A 13,436-nucleotide genomic window follows, 5' to 3' on the forward strand; every position below is an offset into this window, starting at 1 on the left:
GGCCGGATCTCAGCTCACTGCAAGCTCCGCCTCCCGGGTTTACGCCATTCTCCTGCCTCAGCCTCCCGAGTAGCTGGGACTACAGGCGCCCGCCACCTCGCCCGGCTAGTTTTTTGTATTTTTTAGTAGAGACGGGGTTTCACCGTGCTAGCCAGGATGGTCTCAATCTCCTGACCTCGTGATCCGCCCGTCTCGGCCTCCCAAAGTGCTGGGATTACAGGCTTGAGCCACCGCGCCCGGCCAGAAGATTTTAATTTATATGAAGGACAGTGATTATTAATTTTCTTCCTCCACTGAGGGGGAATTAAGGGAAATTATTTTATTAAAACCTTTAATTATGGAAAATTTCAAACATACATAAGGTGAACAGTATAATGAATAAGTATAATGAATATTATAGTATAATGAACGCCCATGTACCCATCACTTAGCGTCAATAATTAATACTTTGCCATTTCTTGTTTGAGTGGTACCTCTGTTTAATCCCCTGCCTCCACTAGATTTTTTAGATAGTTTTTTTGGGTAAGATTTATATGCATTGTAATGCATAAAACTTAACTGCTTGATTTTGACAAATGTTCACATGGGTATAACTTACACTCCTATCAAGATAGAGGACAGCTCTGTTACCCCAGGAAGATCCTTAGTGACCCTTTCTGGTTAATTCCCATGCCCTCCAGTCATCTGCTATTATTATTATTATTATTATTATTATTATTATTATTTTTTGAGACAGAGTCTTGCTGTGTCACCCAGGCTGGAGTGCTGTGATGTGATCTCGGCTCATTGCAACCTCTGCCTCCCTGGTTCAAGCAATTCACATGCCTTAGCTTCCCAAGAAACTCAGACTACAGGCATGTGCCACCTTGCCTGGCTATTTTTGTGTTTCTGGTATTTTGTATTTTCGCCATGTTGGCCAGGCTGATTTCCAATTCCTGGCCTAAAGCAATCCGCTTGCCCTGGCCTCCCAAAGTGCTGGGATTACAGGTGTGAACCACTGGGCCCAGCCTTTTTTTTTTTTTTTTTTTTTAATAAACATACATTACTGTCACCTGCTCTAGAATTTTACATTTAGGTGACCATAAATGTCCCTGACATCCTTTACTCACCATAATGTTTTTAGATTCATCTAGGTTGTTGTACATATCAGAATTTCATTTCTCTTTATCACTGTGTAATAAGTGGTCTGTTTTATGAATATACATGTTTTCTTTCACTTGTCCACTTACATACTATTAGGAATAAAGCAGAACCTTATTGTATGAGGCCTTTTGTGGACTTATGTTTTTATTTCTCTTGAGTAAATGCCTAGGACTGGAATCATTGGGTAGTAGGATAGGTGTAACTTTATAAGAAACAGCTAGAGCTTTTTGTACTGTTTACCTGCCCACCATCAATACATGGGAGGTTGTGTTGCTCTACATTTTCACCAACAATCAGTTGTTTGCAGTCTTGTATATTTTAGTCATCTTAATGGGTATGTAGTTTGTGCTTTTAATTTATATTTCTCATTTTGGTTTTAGTTTGTATTTCTATGATGATATTAATACTGACCACTTTGAATTTTCATGCACTTAGCCATTTGTTTATCTTCCTTTGTGAAATGTCTTTTTCAAGTTCTTTATCCATTTTAAAGATTGGATTTTGTTTTTATTGAGTTGTAGGAGTTCTTTTAGTGTTTTTTTTTTTTGTATTATATATTCTGCTTTTAAGTCTTTTCTCAGTAGTTTTGCTAAGTTGTGAAGATCTTTTTAATGCAGTTTTCTAGCAACTTTATCAATGTATCATTTAACTTTTGTTTAGGTCTGTGATTTATTTTGAGCAATACTTTATGGAGGGAAGTAGAGATCAAGTTTCTTCTTTCTTTTTTTTTTTTTGCATATGGATATCCTGTTGTTCTAGAACCTCCTTTGGAAAACACTTTTTCCATTGGGTTGCTTTGTCACCTTTATTGAATAGTTGACCTAAGAAGTCTACTTCTGGAGTCTGCATTCTGTTTCATTAATCTATTTGACTATCCGTATGTCAATACCATATTGTCTTTTTTTTTTTTTTTTTTTTTTTTTTTTGAGACAGAGTCTTACTCTGTCACCCAGGCTGGAGTGCTCAATCTTGGCTCACTGCAGCCTCCGCCTCTCAGGTTCAAGCTATTCTCCCGCCTCAGCCTCCCCAGTAGCTGAGATTACAGGCACCTGCCACCGCGCCTGGCTGCTCTTTTATTTTTAGTAGAGACAGGGTTTACCATGTTGGCCAGGCTGGTCTTGAACTCTTGACCTCAGGTGATCCACCCGCCTCGGCTTCCCAGAGTGCTGGGATTGTAGGCATGAGGCACTGCGCCTGGCCTATATTGTCTTGATTACTGTAGTTTCGGATTTCTCAACCTTGGCACTATTGACATTTTAGGCCCCATTGTTGTGAGGCTGTCTTATGCATTGTCAGATATTTAATAGTATCTTTGATATCTACCTGCTAGATGCCAGTAACGTTTTTCCAGTTGTGACAACCAAAATCGTATCCAGATATTGCCAAATGCCTGCTGAGGGACAAAATTGGCCCCAGCTGAGAACCATTGAATGGCTTTTTAGTAAATCCTGATGTTAATGTAAATTCTCCATCTTTGTTGTTTTCCCAAGATTTTAGATCTTTTGTGTTTCAATTATGAATTTTAGAATAGGCTTGCTTATTATTATAAAAAGGAGTATGATTATACTGAGACTGTAATTGGGATTGTGTTGAATTTGTAGATCACTTTGGAGACATTTTAACAGTCTTGAAACGTCCAATCATGAACATGGCACATCTCTCCATTTATTTAGGTCATCTTTAATTTTTCTCAGCAACATTTTGCAGTTTTGGTAGAGGTCTTGTATATCCTTTGTTAACTTTATTACTCAGCATTTTATGTTGTATGATGCAAAAATAAATGGAATTGTTTTTTAGTTTTGTTTTCCAGTTGTTCGTTGCTAGTACTTAGATACACAGTAAAATTTTGTATGTTAACTTTGTGTCATAATACCTGGCTAAACACACCTATTTTAAATCATAATCATTTAATTCTTCTGCATTTTTCTACATTAATAGTTATGTTGCACACAAATAGGGTACAGTTTTACTTTCCAATTTTTATACCTTTATTACTATTATTGTACTATCCCAAACCTTCAGTAACATGTTGAGTAGAACTGCTGCAAGGAGACATCCTTGCCCTCGTTAAATTTGAGGTGGGGGAAATGTTCAGTGCTTCAAAACTTAGGTTAACTGTAGGTTTTTTAATAGGTGTCCAGAAGACTGAGTAAATTATTTTCTTAATTTGCTGAAAGTATTTTGTTTTTGTTGTAAATGAGTATTCAAGTTAGTAAAATCTTATTTAGCATCTATTGAGATAATCATATGGTTTTTCTTTTTTATTTTCTGAATATGGTAAATTATGTTGATTTAAAACAATTTTTTTGTTGTAAAATATAAGATTTACCATTTTAACAATTTTTAAGTGTAAAATTTAGTGGCATTTAGTACTTTCACATTATTGTGCAATCATTGCCACCATCCACATCCAGAACTTATTTCATCAGCACAAACTGAAACTACCCATTAAACAAGAACTCCTTGTTGCTTGGATTGCTTCTACCTTTTAGCCATTATAAATAATGCTGCTATGAACATGAATGTACAAATATCTGTCAGGTTCCTGCTTTCAGTGCTTTTATGTTTATACCCAGAAGTGGAATTGCTGAATTATTTGATGATTCTATTTTTAACTTTCTGGGGAACTGCCGTACTTTTGGCTGGCTACAAATTTTGTTTTTGTTTTCCTGAAAGATTTTGCCATATTTTTGAAGGATAGTTTTGCTTAAGAGTGCTGGCTTGATGGTTATTTTTTCCACTTCTATAAAGATGTAGTTCCATTGTCTTCTGTTCTCTGTAGTTTCTAAGGAGAAGGTAGATATATTCATATTTTTGTTTGACTTTGTTTTTCTCTAGCTGCTTTTGAGATTCTTTTCTTTAAAAAAATTTTACTTAAGCCATCTGACTGTGATGTGCACAGATATGTTTTCTTTGTATTTTTGCTGCATAGGGTTTATATTGATATTGGATAAATTTTTGTTTTTCACCACATTGGGGGCGTGTTAGGTCATTATATCTTCAATTTTTTTTTTGCCCCATTCTCTACTCTTTTTCTGTGACTTAAGCTATACTTAACATTTGACTTGTTGATCCCGACCCCCAGGTAGGTCTCTGAGGTTCTGCTGTCAGTCTTTTTTCTCTCTGTTCTTTAGGTTGGATAGTTTATCTTGATTTCGAGTTCATTTATTCTTTCTTCTGTTGATTCCGACTTGCTGTTAAGCCTACCTGCTGTATTTTTCAATTCAGTTATACTTTTTAGGTCTAGAATTTTCATTTGATTCTTATGAGTAATTTTCAATTCTCTGAGATTCCTCATCTCTAAGTTTGTTTTGAAAATAGTTTCTGTAGTCCTTGAGTGTATTTATTATAGCTAGTCTAATGCAAGTTGCATGACTAGGTCTTTTTGGGGTTGGTTTCTGTTGACTGTTTTTTGTTTTTGTTTTTGTTTTTTTGTGTTTTTTTTTGAATATAGGTCACATTTTGCTGTTTTTTTGTTTTTTTGGTTTTTTTTCTGAGGTGTTTTTATTTTGGTATGTTTATCCAGTAATTTTAAAGTTTCATGCTTACATTATGAAGTGTAGAGACGAAATGTAGTCTACATTTTATTTATAATGTAAGCATAAATTTTCATTCATAAACTTTCTAACATTTATGTTGTGTTCCTCTGAAGAGTTTTTTTTTTTGGTTCTAGTGAGTGTTTTGCTTGGCTGGATTAAAACTGCATTCTCTTTTCAGTGATGGCAGCAGCTGAAATCTTTTCTTTCTAGCTCTTTCTTTGTCATTGTACCCTAGAATCTCCTCTGCACATGCATAGTTTAGCAGATAGCCAAGGTTTGGGACAGTTTATACATAAATTTTGGTGACTTAGCCCCTGTTGGCTTCTTCCTTTCCAGAATTTACACCTCAATGTTAGAACTGCCCTGTCAACCTCAAACATTGTCTGGTGTCACCTAAATTCGGTAGAGCTGTATCTTGCTGCTTCCCAAGTGGTACACAGATTAGAGCCCCCGTAGATCAGCAATTCTCAGTGTGTGATCTGAGGACGGTTGTCTCTGAGAGCTTTGCAAGGGGTGATCAGGGTCCCTGCCTTTTCCAGTTAGGTACGTGTGTACTTGAGGCCAAATTTTCTTCATGTACTTCAACTAGAACAATGGATTGCAGTGATTCATTGCAGAAGCAGATATGAGAGTACAGTTAACTTTTTAAAAACTATACATTAAACAGATTTGCAAAAAGGTAGAACAGGGCTACTCTTCTCATTAATATTTTTGTTTGTTCCAGAAAATGTCATTACAACTTATATGTTAAGATATAAAAAGTTCGGCCGGGCGCGGTGGCTCAAGCCTGTAATCCCAGCACTTTGGGAGGCCGAGGCGGGTGGATCACGAGGTCAGGAGTTCGAGACCATCCTGGCTAACATGGTGAAACCCCGTCTCTACTAAAATTACAAAAAAATTAGCCGGGCGTGGTGGCGTGCGCCTGTAGTCCCAGCTACTTGGGAAGCTGAGGCAGGAGAATGGCGTGAACCCGGGAGGCGGAGCGGAGCTTGCAGTGAGCCGAGATTGTGCCACTGCACTCCAGCCTGGGCGACAGAGTGAGACTCCGTCTCAAAAAAAAAAAAAAAAAAAAAAAAAAAAAAAAAAAAAGATATAAAAAGTTCATTGTTTGTAATGAATTAATAAATTGCAATTTTTTTCCTTTCAGTTTTTTTGTATTTTCATGTCAGATGGTAATGTACCGATGTTGTGACAATGTTTGAGGGAGGCACATCTCATGTGTGCATGAAAACTTAAATGTCCTGCTTTCGAACTATGAAAGGATCTCTTAAAATTTCTAATGCGGGATCTTCAGAAATTTATTTTTCTTTTCTTTTTTTTTTTTTTTTTTGAGAGGGAGTCTCACTCTGTCACTAGGCTGGAGTGCAGTGGTGCAATCTCGGCTCACGGCAACCTTTGCCTCCCTGGTTCAAGTGATTCTCTTGCCTTGGTATCCTGAGTAGCTGGGACTATAGGTGCATGCCACCATGCCCAGCTAATTTTTTTTTTTGTATTTTTAGTAGAGACGAGGTTTCACCATGTTGGCCAGAATGGTCTCAATCTTTTGACCTTGTGATCTGCCTGCCTCAGCCTCCCAACGTGCTGGGATTACAGGCGTGAGCCACTGCACCCGGCCAGTAATTTTTAAGAGTGTAAGGGGGTCCTGAGTCCAGAAAGTTTGAGAATTGCTGTTAGACAAAAAGGTATAAACAAGTGCCTGTTGTCAGATACACTTTCTTTTTTTCATGGGTAAACTCTTCTCAGCTTCTGTCTGCATTTGGTCTCTCTCCAGAGCATTGAAAAATGGTGTTTTTGTCCAGATTTTATAGGAAAGTGTATCTGACCAAGTTGCTTCACCATTACCAGAACCCAAAGTGCTGGGAAATGATTTTAAAAGGGAAGGAAATGGCAATTATTGAGCACCAGGTATGGTATTGGTATCATGCACTATAGTTGGGACTGTGTCTGTTAATTTAATCCTTAAACAGATTTCAACAGTTAGTTATAACCCCATTTTATGGACAAGAAATAAGGCTTTGAGTGGTACTGTAATTTGCCCAGTGTCATTTTGCCAGTAGTTTTGGTATAAACGGGATTAAAGTTAGGTGTTGCCTTCAAAACCCATGTTGGTTCTACTTTACTGTGTCCTTTTTGGTTTCAGCAATTTAAGCGTGAGTAAAATTACTTCGAATGAGTATTAAAATAGGTTTCTAAGGCAGATTTTGGGATTCTGTTGTCTGGGGCTTTATAAAATAGATAAAAATCTTGGTGGTATGAGTATGATCCTTCTTGAAGGCAAGGGAAATAAAGAAATGACCTTTTAAGTTCCTTTTAGCTTTGTAATTTTATGATTCTATTTAGCAAAAATTTTAAGTACTTTTAATGAAATGTTAAGTTTAGGTATGTCATAATCCAGTAATAGAACTGTTTAGTCAGTGACTGACTCGTATGTCCCTGAAAAATTCATGGAAGAAGAATTAACTTTAGAGTATTAATAGAAGAATAATGACTACAGTAATGTTGAAATGAGTTCACATTTTTCATACCCACTCAGTAGATTGGAATGGCATTTCAGTACTTTAAAGTTCATATGGCAAATTTAAGATGAATTTGAATTATACATTTTCTCAATTAGAAACTTCCCAAACTAAGTTATGACAATAAGTCAAATTTGGGACTTATATAAACTTTATATAAACAGTTTAGATTCCTTTATTTGCATTATCTCCAAACATTTCGGTGTTTTATGGAGTATTAATATGGGAGAGTGTATGTTTTCTCAAAGCTGAAGTTTTTTGAAACTATAGAAGGTTGAGGATCAGTCACTGATGAGAATGCAGTGTTTCTGAAATGAAGTAAATAAAAACAAAAGCAACATTGAGCTGCTCACAACCTTGTTGTAATGGGACATGTAAGATAAGGTTTGTAGTTTGTTTTTTTTCCCTCTTCATTTTTATTTTTCCTTTAAATTGTAACCATAGTGTCTATAGCTTCTTTGGATATTATGTAGAAGAAAAAAAATTGGTGTTTTGTTATATCTCCGATTCATTCGAATTGGAAGTTTCGGGAGTTTTTTGCTGTTATTGTTGTCAACATTTTTATTATTGTAATATAAAAATAGGAGATATCTTTAAGAGGCAGAATAGCATACATAGGTGATGAAGAATATGCACTCTAAAGTTGTACAGCTTGTGTTGGAATCCGAATTCTGTTGCTCATTTGCTTTGTGGCATTGTGCTGTCTCAGTTACTGTTAGTCATTATTTATTTTTGTCTTTCTGTCTTAATTGCTGTTATTATTTTTGAGAGAGGGTCTTGCTGTTACCCAGGCTAGAGTGTGGTGGTACAATCTTGGCTCACTGGATGGAGCCTCAGCCTCCTGGACTCAGGTTATCCTTCTACCTCAGGCTCCTGAGTAGCTGGGACTACAGGTACATGCCACCATGCCCAGTAATTGGTTGAATTTTTTTTTTCTGTAGAAACAATGTCTCACCATATTGCCCAGGCTACTCTTGAATTCCTGGACTCAAGTGATTCTCCTGCCTCAGCCTCCCAAAATGCTAGGATTACAGGTGTGATCCACTGAGCCTGGCCTCTTACAAGTATTTACTAGAGTCAGTAAAATGATATTTGCTTAAGTAGAGTAGAATATAAACATAGAATTATTTAACAATCTATTGCAATAAAAATGATTCATTGTTTCTTAGAGCACCTGGCAGCTAAAAGCATAGCACCTAGCTGGGGGAAAGCTTTATGTAATAGATTCTGGCTGAGAAAGCTCAAGTTTAATTCTGAGATAGATAAGAATAAAATATTTCTGTACACATTTTTAGTTCTATTATTTCCTAATTCTTTTGTATATTTTTAATGATTTACCATTTAGTTATAGCATGATAACTAAATGTGTGATAAATTATTCTCTCAGTGTGATAAGTGAAATTTTCAAAATACATTATGAATTTTACTTTGAACTTAAATTTGGTTTAAGATACATGCCACTAAAGGAAGTAGACTATAAAAATCTCTCTTAAAAAAAAAAAAAGAGGCTGCGCGCTGTGGCTCACGGCTGTAATCCCATCACTTTGGGAGGCTGAGGCGGGCAGATCACCTGAGGTCAGGAGTTCAAGACCAGCCTGGCCAACGTGATGAAACCCTGTCTCTGCTAAAAATACAAAAATTAGCTGGGTATGGTGGCAGACACCTGTAATCCCAGCTACTTGGGAGACTGAGGCAGAGAGTCGTTTGAACCGGGGAGGCAGAGGTTGCAGTGAGCTGAGATTGCGCCACTGTACTCCTGCCTGGGTGATAGAGTGAGACTCCATCTCAAAAAAAAAAAAAAAAAAATCCATACTTATTTTAGACAGTGATGTAATGAAATTTCACTGTGATTCTAAACAACAAAACATCAGTCTCCTGTGAGAGCTTTTCATAAATTAATACTCATTTTCATTACATGACACCCTAACTTAAATTTTACCACTTGACTGGGTAGGGATCACATTTTGTTATAACAAATGCAACAAAAAAAGATTTTTCACAAAAAATTAACAAAGCCGTAATCATTTATGGGGGATTTTGGCAGTTACATCTCTATTGCGGTGACTCTTAACCTTTTTTATGGTCTGGCATACAGAGGGTGTAATTTGGTATCATTAGTAATAACAGTTAATTTGATAGTTCATTTATTACATACATGACACATTGCCTGGTGTATGCTTAGTACATGTTTGTTGATTGACTCCCCAGAATACACGAGTAACCCCTTGAACTCGGCATGTTCACTTTGTATAAGATATGCAGTGTAAACACACCACATTTACTTACCTGGGAATTTTGTTAAAATATGGTGATGGTGGCATTTTTAAAAGCATTATACAGAAGATGGAAAGTCTTCTGGTTGGTCTGGTACGTTTTAAAATAACTGTGGTTGAATTTTTCTGCATTTAGTTTTATAATTAACCATTTTCTGTACTTTTTTTCTTTAGTAATTTTTCCCTTTAGGTTTTTGATTTAGTAAATTTGATTTTTCCATCTAATTAATTTTATGTAAATTGGCAAGTTTTATGGATGAGTCATTTTCTAAAACTTTGTAAAAATGGTTGTTGAGAATTTCAGTTGCATTTTTCTATAGAACGGATATGTTTAAGATACGTTTACAGGGTAGCAAATAAAATATTAATTTTTTCTTTCTACTTCTGGGGCCATGTCATAAAAGACTGTTCATCCTCTCAACTACTTCTTTTTGTTCTTTTGTTTTATTCATTTTTTCATTCATTTATTTGTGGAGAGCCTACTGTGCAGTACGAATTATCCCCCTCACTTCCTGTTTATTAAAACAACGTTCTCCCCCTGCCCTCCCTCACCTCCAGATTGTTAAACCCTTTTCCCTTTACTCCACAGTCATTTTATCTCAGCTGTCATTCTTTCTGTGCCTCCCTCCAGGAAAGGAAAAAAAACTTTTTGTCTGAAGAATGGGAGCTTCTTTAAATTATCCATCACAGAGAGTCATTTAAAATGTGACAGCAGTCTCACCTCTCCTGAGCTGAATAATTACCTTGAAGCCACTTGCTACGTGGGTTGTTAATTGATGCCAAGTAGCCATACAATGCCATATGATGGATATTATAATTCATACCCTGTAGTTTAACAGTGTATAGGCAATCACTAATCAATATTATCTCTGTAAACCAATGAGAATTCCTGTCAAACAACTTTGTATCAGCCCACTCCTTGTTTCCTTTAAAAACCTGTTTGTAACAGAGGCAGACAGAGTACTCCCCAAGGCAGCTTGGAAATATGTCCTGGGCTGCAGTCCTCAACTTTGGCCCAAACAAATTCCCTCTGTTAATTTTGCCTCAGCTTCTTCTTTTAGGTCAACATGTGTAGCTAATGACTTGGAACTGTTCAGGCAGTTAGAGTTCAACCAGTTTAAAAGCCATATAGCTCATTGTGGATAGGACTTTACCATGGTATATAATGGGTGTTCTTTCTGTCTTTAGTTTTTAAAGTAGAAATGGGGTCCTGAAATGTTATCCAGACTGGTCTGAAACTCCTGGCCTATAAAGGGAATTCTTTTTTTTTTTTTTTGAGACAGAGTCTAGCTCTGTCTCCAGGCTGGAGTGTAGTGGTGTGATCTCGGCTCACTGCAACCTCCGCCTCCTGGATTCAAGCAATTCTCCTGCTTCAGCCTCCCGAGTATCTGGGATTACAGGTGCCTGCCACCATGCCTGGCTAATTTTGTATTTTTACTAGAGACGGGCTTTCTCCATGTTGGTTAGGCTGGTCTCAAACTCTTGACCTTGTGATTTGCCCAAAGTGTTGGGATTACAAGCGTGAGCCATTGTGCCTGGCCTATAAAGGGAATTCTTAATCCAGAGTCTTGGGTCTCTTTGAATTGTATGCATTCTTCATTTTGAATGTGAATTTTCTTGGGAGATGGTCCACAACTTTTGTCAGATACTCAGAGGAGTCCATGACCCCAAAAAGGTTAAATAAAAGCTAACGTTTAAAAATATTTTGGTATATATTTATTTTAAAAATTAATATGTTTCATTTTGACAATATATATGCACAGGCTTACTTGAACATGTACTTTTGGGACAGTTTGTATGATAGAGACTACGGGTTTGTGTGGAAGTCACAGTTTACTCACATACAGATCTGGTAGTTTTTAAGTTGGTGAAATTTGTCCTTGATACCCTTCTACCTTCTTACCCATTTTCATAATCCTAGTATCCTGGCCTTGAGGTCCAGAGCCTCATTTTACTGGCCCTTAAATGCTCCAAAATTACCCACTTTTTTCCTTTGCTTCCAGTCTCTACCCCCATCTTCATCCCGTGTCCAAAGTACCATGCTAATCCTAATCAGTGGGAAGCAGTTTTATTAATTTATTTAAAATATTTGAATGGATGAATAAAATATTTGAATATTTGAATGGATTAGTTTGGTTTCGTATTTTACTAAAATATTCAGAGAAACTTCTTTTAGGCTCCTATCTTTGAATTCCTTTCTGTTGTGGGTGCAAGTGGCTGGGGCTGGTGTTGCAGGTAGTAACATAATTTACCAAAACAGTCGTAGGTTTTTTTTAAAAAAAGGAAGGTTTATTAGAGAAAGTATGAAGATACAAAGATACGTTGCAAGGGTGCAAGGTGCAGCACAGCAGAGAAGGGGCTGTCTGTAAAGAGGAAGGGGCTGGAGGGGGCTAAGTGCAGGATGAGGTTATGTTCCTGGGGCTACGTGCTCACCTTCCTTATTGTTGCTTACCTATCAGGATTCCACATTCCCCCCCAGCAGAACAACAATGACAAGTCTCTGACATTGGGGGTGGAGGTCTCATCTCCCAACCGCATCCTGCTAACCGTGGGTATGGCACTGGCCCTGCCGATGGCTGTTGGTCTGTCAGGAGACTCTATGGGTCATTGTCCTGGATTGTGGGACTTAGGATATTGCATTGGATCTTTTTTTCTTTCTTTCTTTTTTTTTTTTTTAGATGAGTCTCGCTTTATCGCCCAGGCTGAAATCTGGTAGCATGATCTTGGCCCATTGCAACCTCCACCTCTAGGGTTCAAGCAGTTCTCATGCTTCAGCCTCCCAAGTAGCTGTGACCACAGGTGCACATCACCATGCCTGGCTACTTTTTTGTATTAGTAGAGATGGGGTTTCACCATGTTGACCAGGCTAGTCTCAAACTCCTGACCTCAAGTGATCCTCCTACCTCAGCCTCCCAAAGTGCTGGGATTATAGGCATGAGCCACGGTGCTCAGCCAGATATTGGATCTTGTTGGAGGCAGGGCTTATCAGAGAAGGGGAGCACGTTAAGACATAACTAGCATTCAACTGAATCCAGGGAAGATTCATAAAGGTAGCAGGCATCTTTGGGGAGAGACTGATATCCCATTTGCAGTGTCATTTGTAGGTGAAACTGTAGAATTCTAGAAGAGAAAGTTTTGTTTTTTAAGCCAGGTATCAAAAAGGGAAAAAACCTTTTGCAATGTGTCTTTTTGTCCTTATTGGAAGCCCATTTGGGTAACCTGGAAGTCAAACTTGATGAAAAAGTGTTTGAATTTAATTAGATGCAACATAGGGAACGAATTTTAGAGAGACTATTATGCTTTAATTACATACAATATTCTTTTTATAAATTTCCTGTCACGATTTTCTTGTGACTTACGTAGACCATCTATTATATGCTTGGACTTTTTTTGACTTGTCCTGAACATCCCTTATTTTTAAACAACCAGTTATTTTACTTTAAGACAAGAAATTACCATACAAGATTCTTTCTCATATAAAATACTTTTTTATAACCTTCCTTACCAACAATACCTCTTTACCATTATAACCTTTAATTAGGCATAAATTATTTTTCTTCTGTTAGTGAGTTATGGTTTGTATTACCTATTGCTGTGTGAGCCTGTGAAGGGGAGCAGATAGGGAAGTTGTCTACATACTGTAGAAGTTATCCCCTTTCAAGAGATTGCCCAGTTAGGTTTCCTGCTAGGGTCTGTCTGAGTAAGTGTGGGCTATCTTTAAGCCCAGGGGTAGGACTATCTAGGTTGAAGTTATTGGTTAAAGATTTAGGTAGCTTTCCTGGGAGAAATAGGGCTATTAGAGGGAAAGATTAATTCAGAGATTGGGTAAATATTAAGCAGACACCCATCTTGGAAAGTATATTTTTGCCCCAAAGGGATGTGGAATATTTAGACATTACCCAAGACTGGTGGGAGAATGGTAATTGGTCCCTCAAGTAATATAAAGGGGTGTGATTTTTTTCTTT

General features: G+C 37.2%; 1 protein-coding gene and 1 non-coding gene across 6 annotated transcripts in view; one reads left to right on the top strand and one right to left on the bottom strand.

Annotated features, from left to right (window-relative positions):
• Nucleotides 1-13,436, top strand: part of LOC105492555 (RAB3 GTPase activating protein catalytic subunit 1) — a 109,027-nt gene that overhangs the window by 7,738 nt on the left and 87,853 nt on the right. The window lies entirely within an intron of this gene.
• LOC112428619 (small nucleolar RNA U13) lies at nucleotides 5,846-5,946 on the bottom strand. The gene has a single exon (XR_003020656.2). It is a non-coding gene; the product is annotated as a small nucleolar RNA U13 (small nucleolar RNA).

This window comes from Macaca nemestrina, chromosome 11, assembly GCF_043159975.1.
Source record: "Macaca nemestrina isolate mMacNem1 chromosome 11, mMacNem.hap1, whole genome shotgun sequence".
NCBI classification, from domain to species: Eukaryota; Metazoa; Chordata; class Mammalia; order Primates; family Cercopithecidae; genus Macaca; species Macaca nemestrina.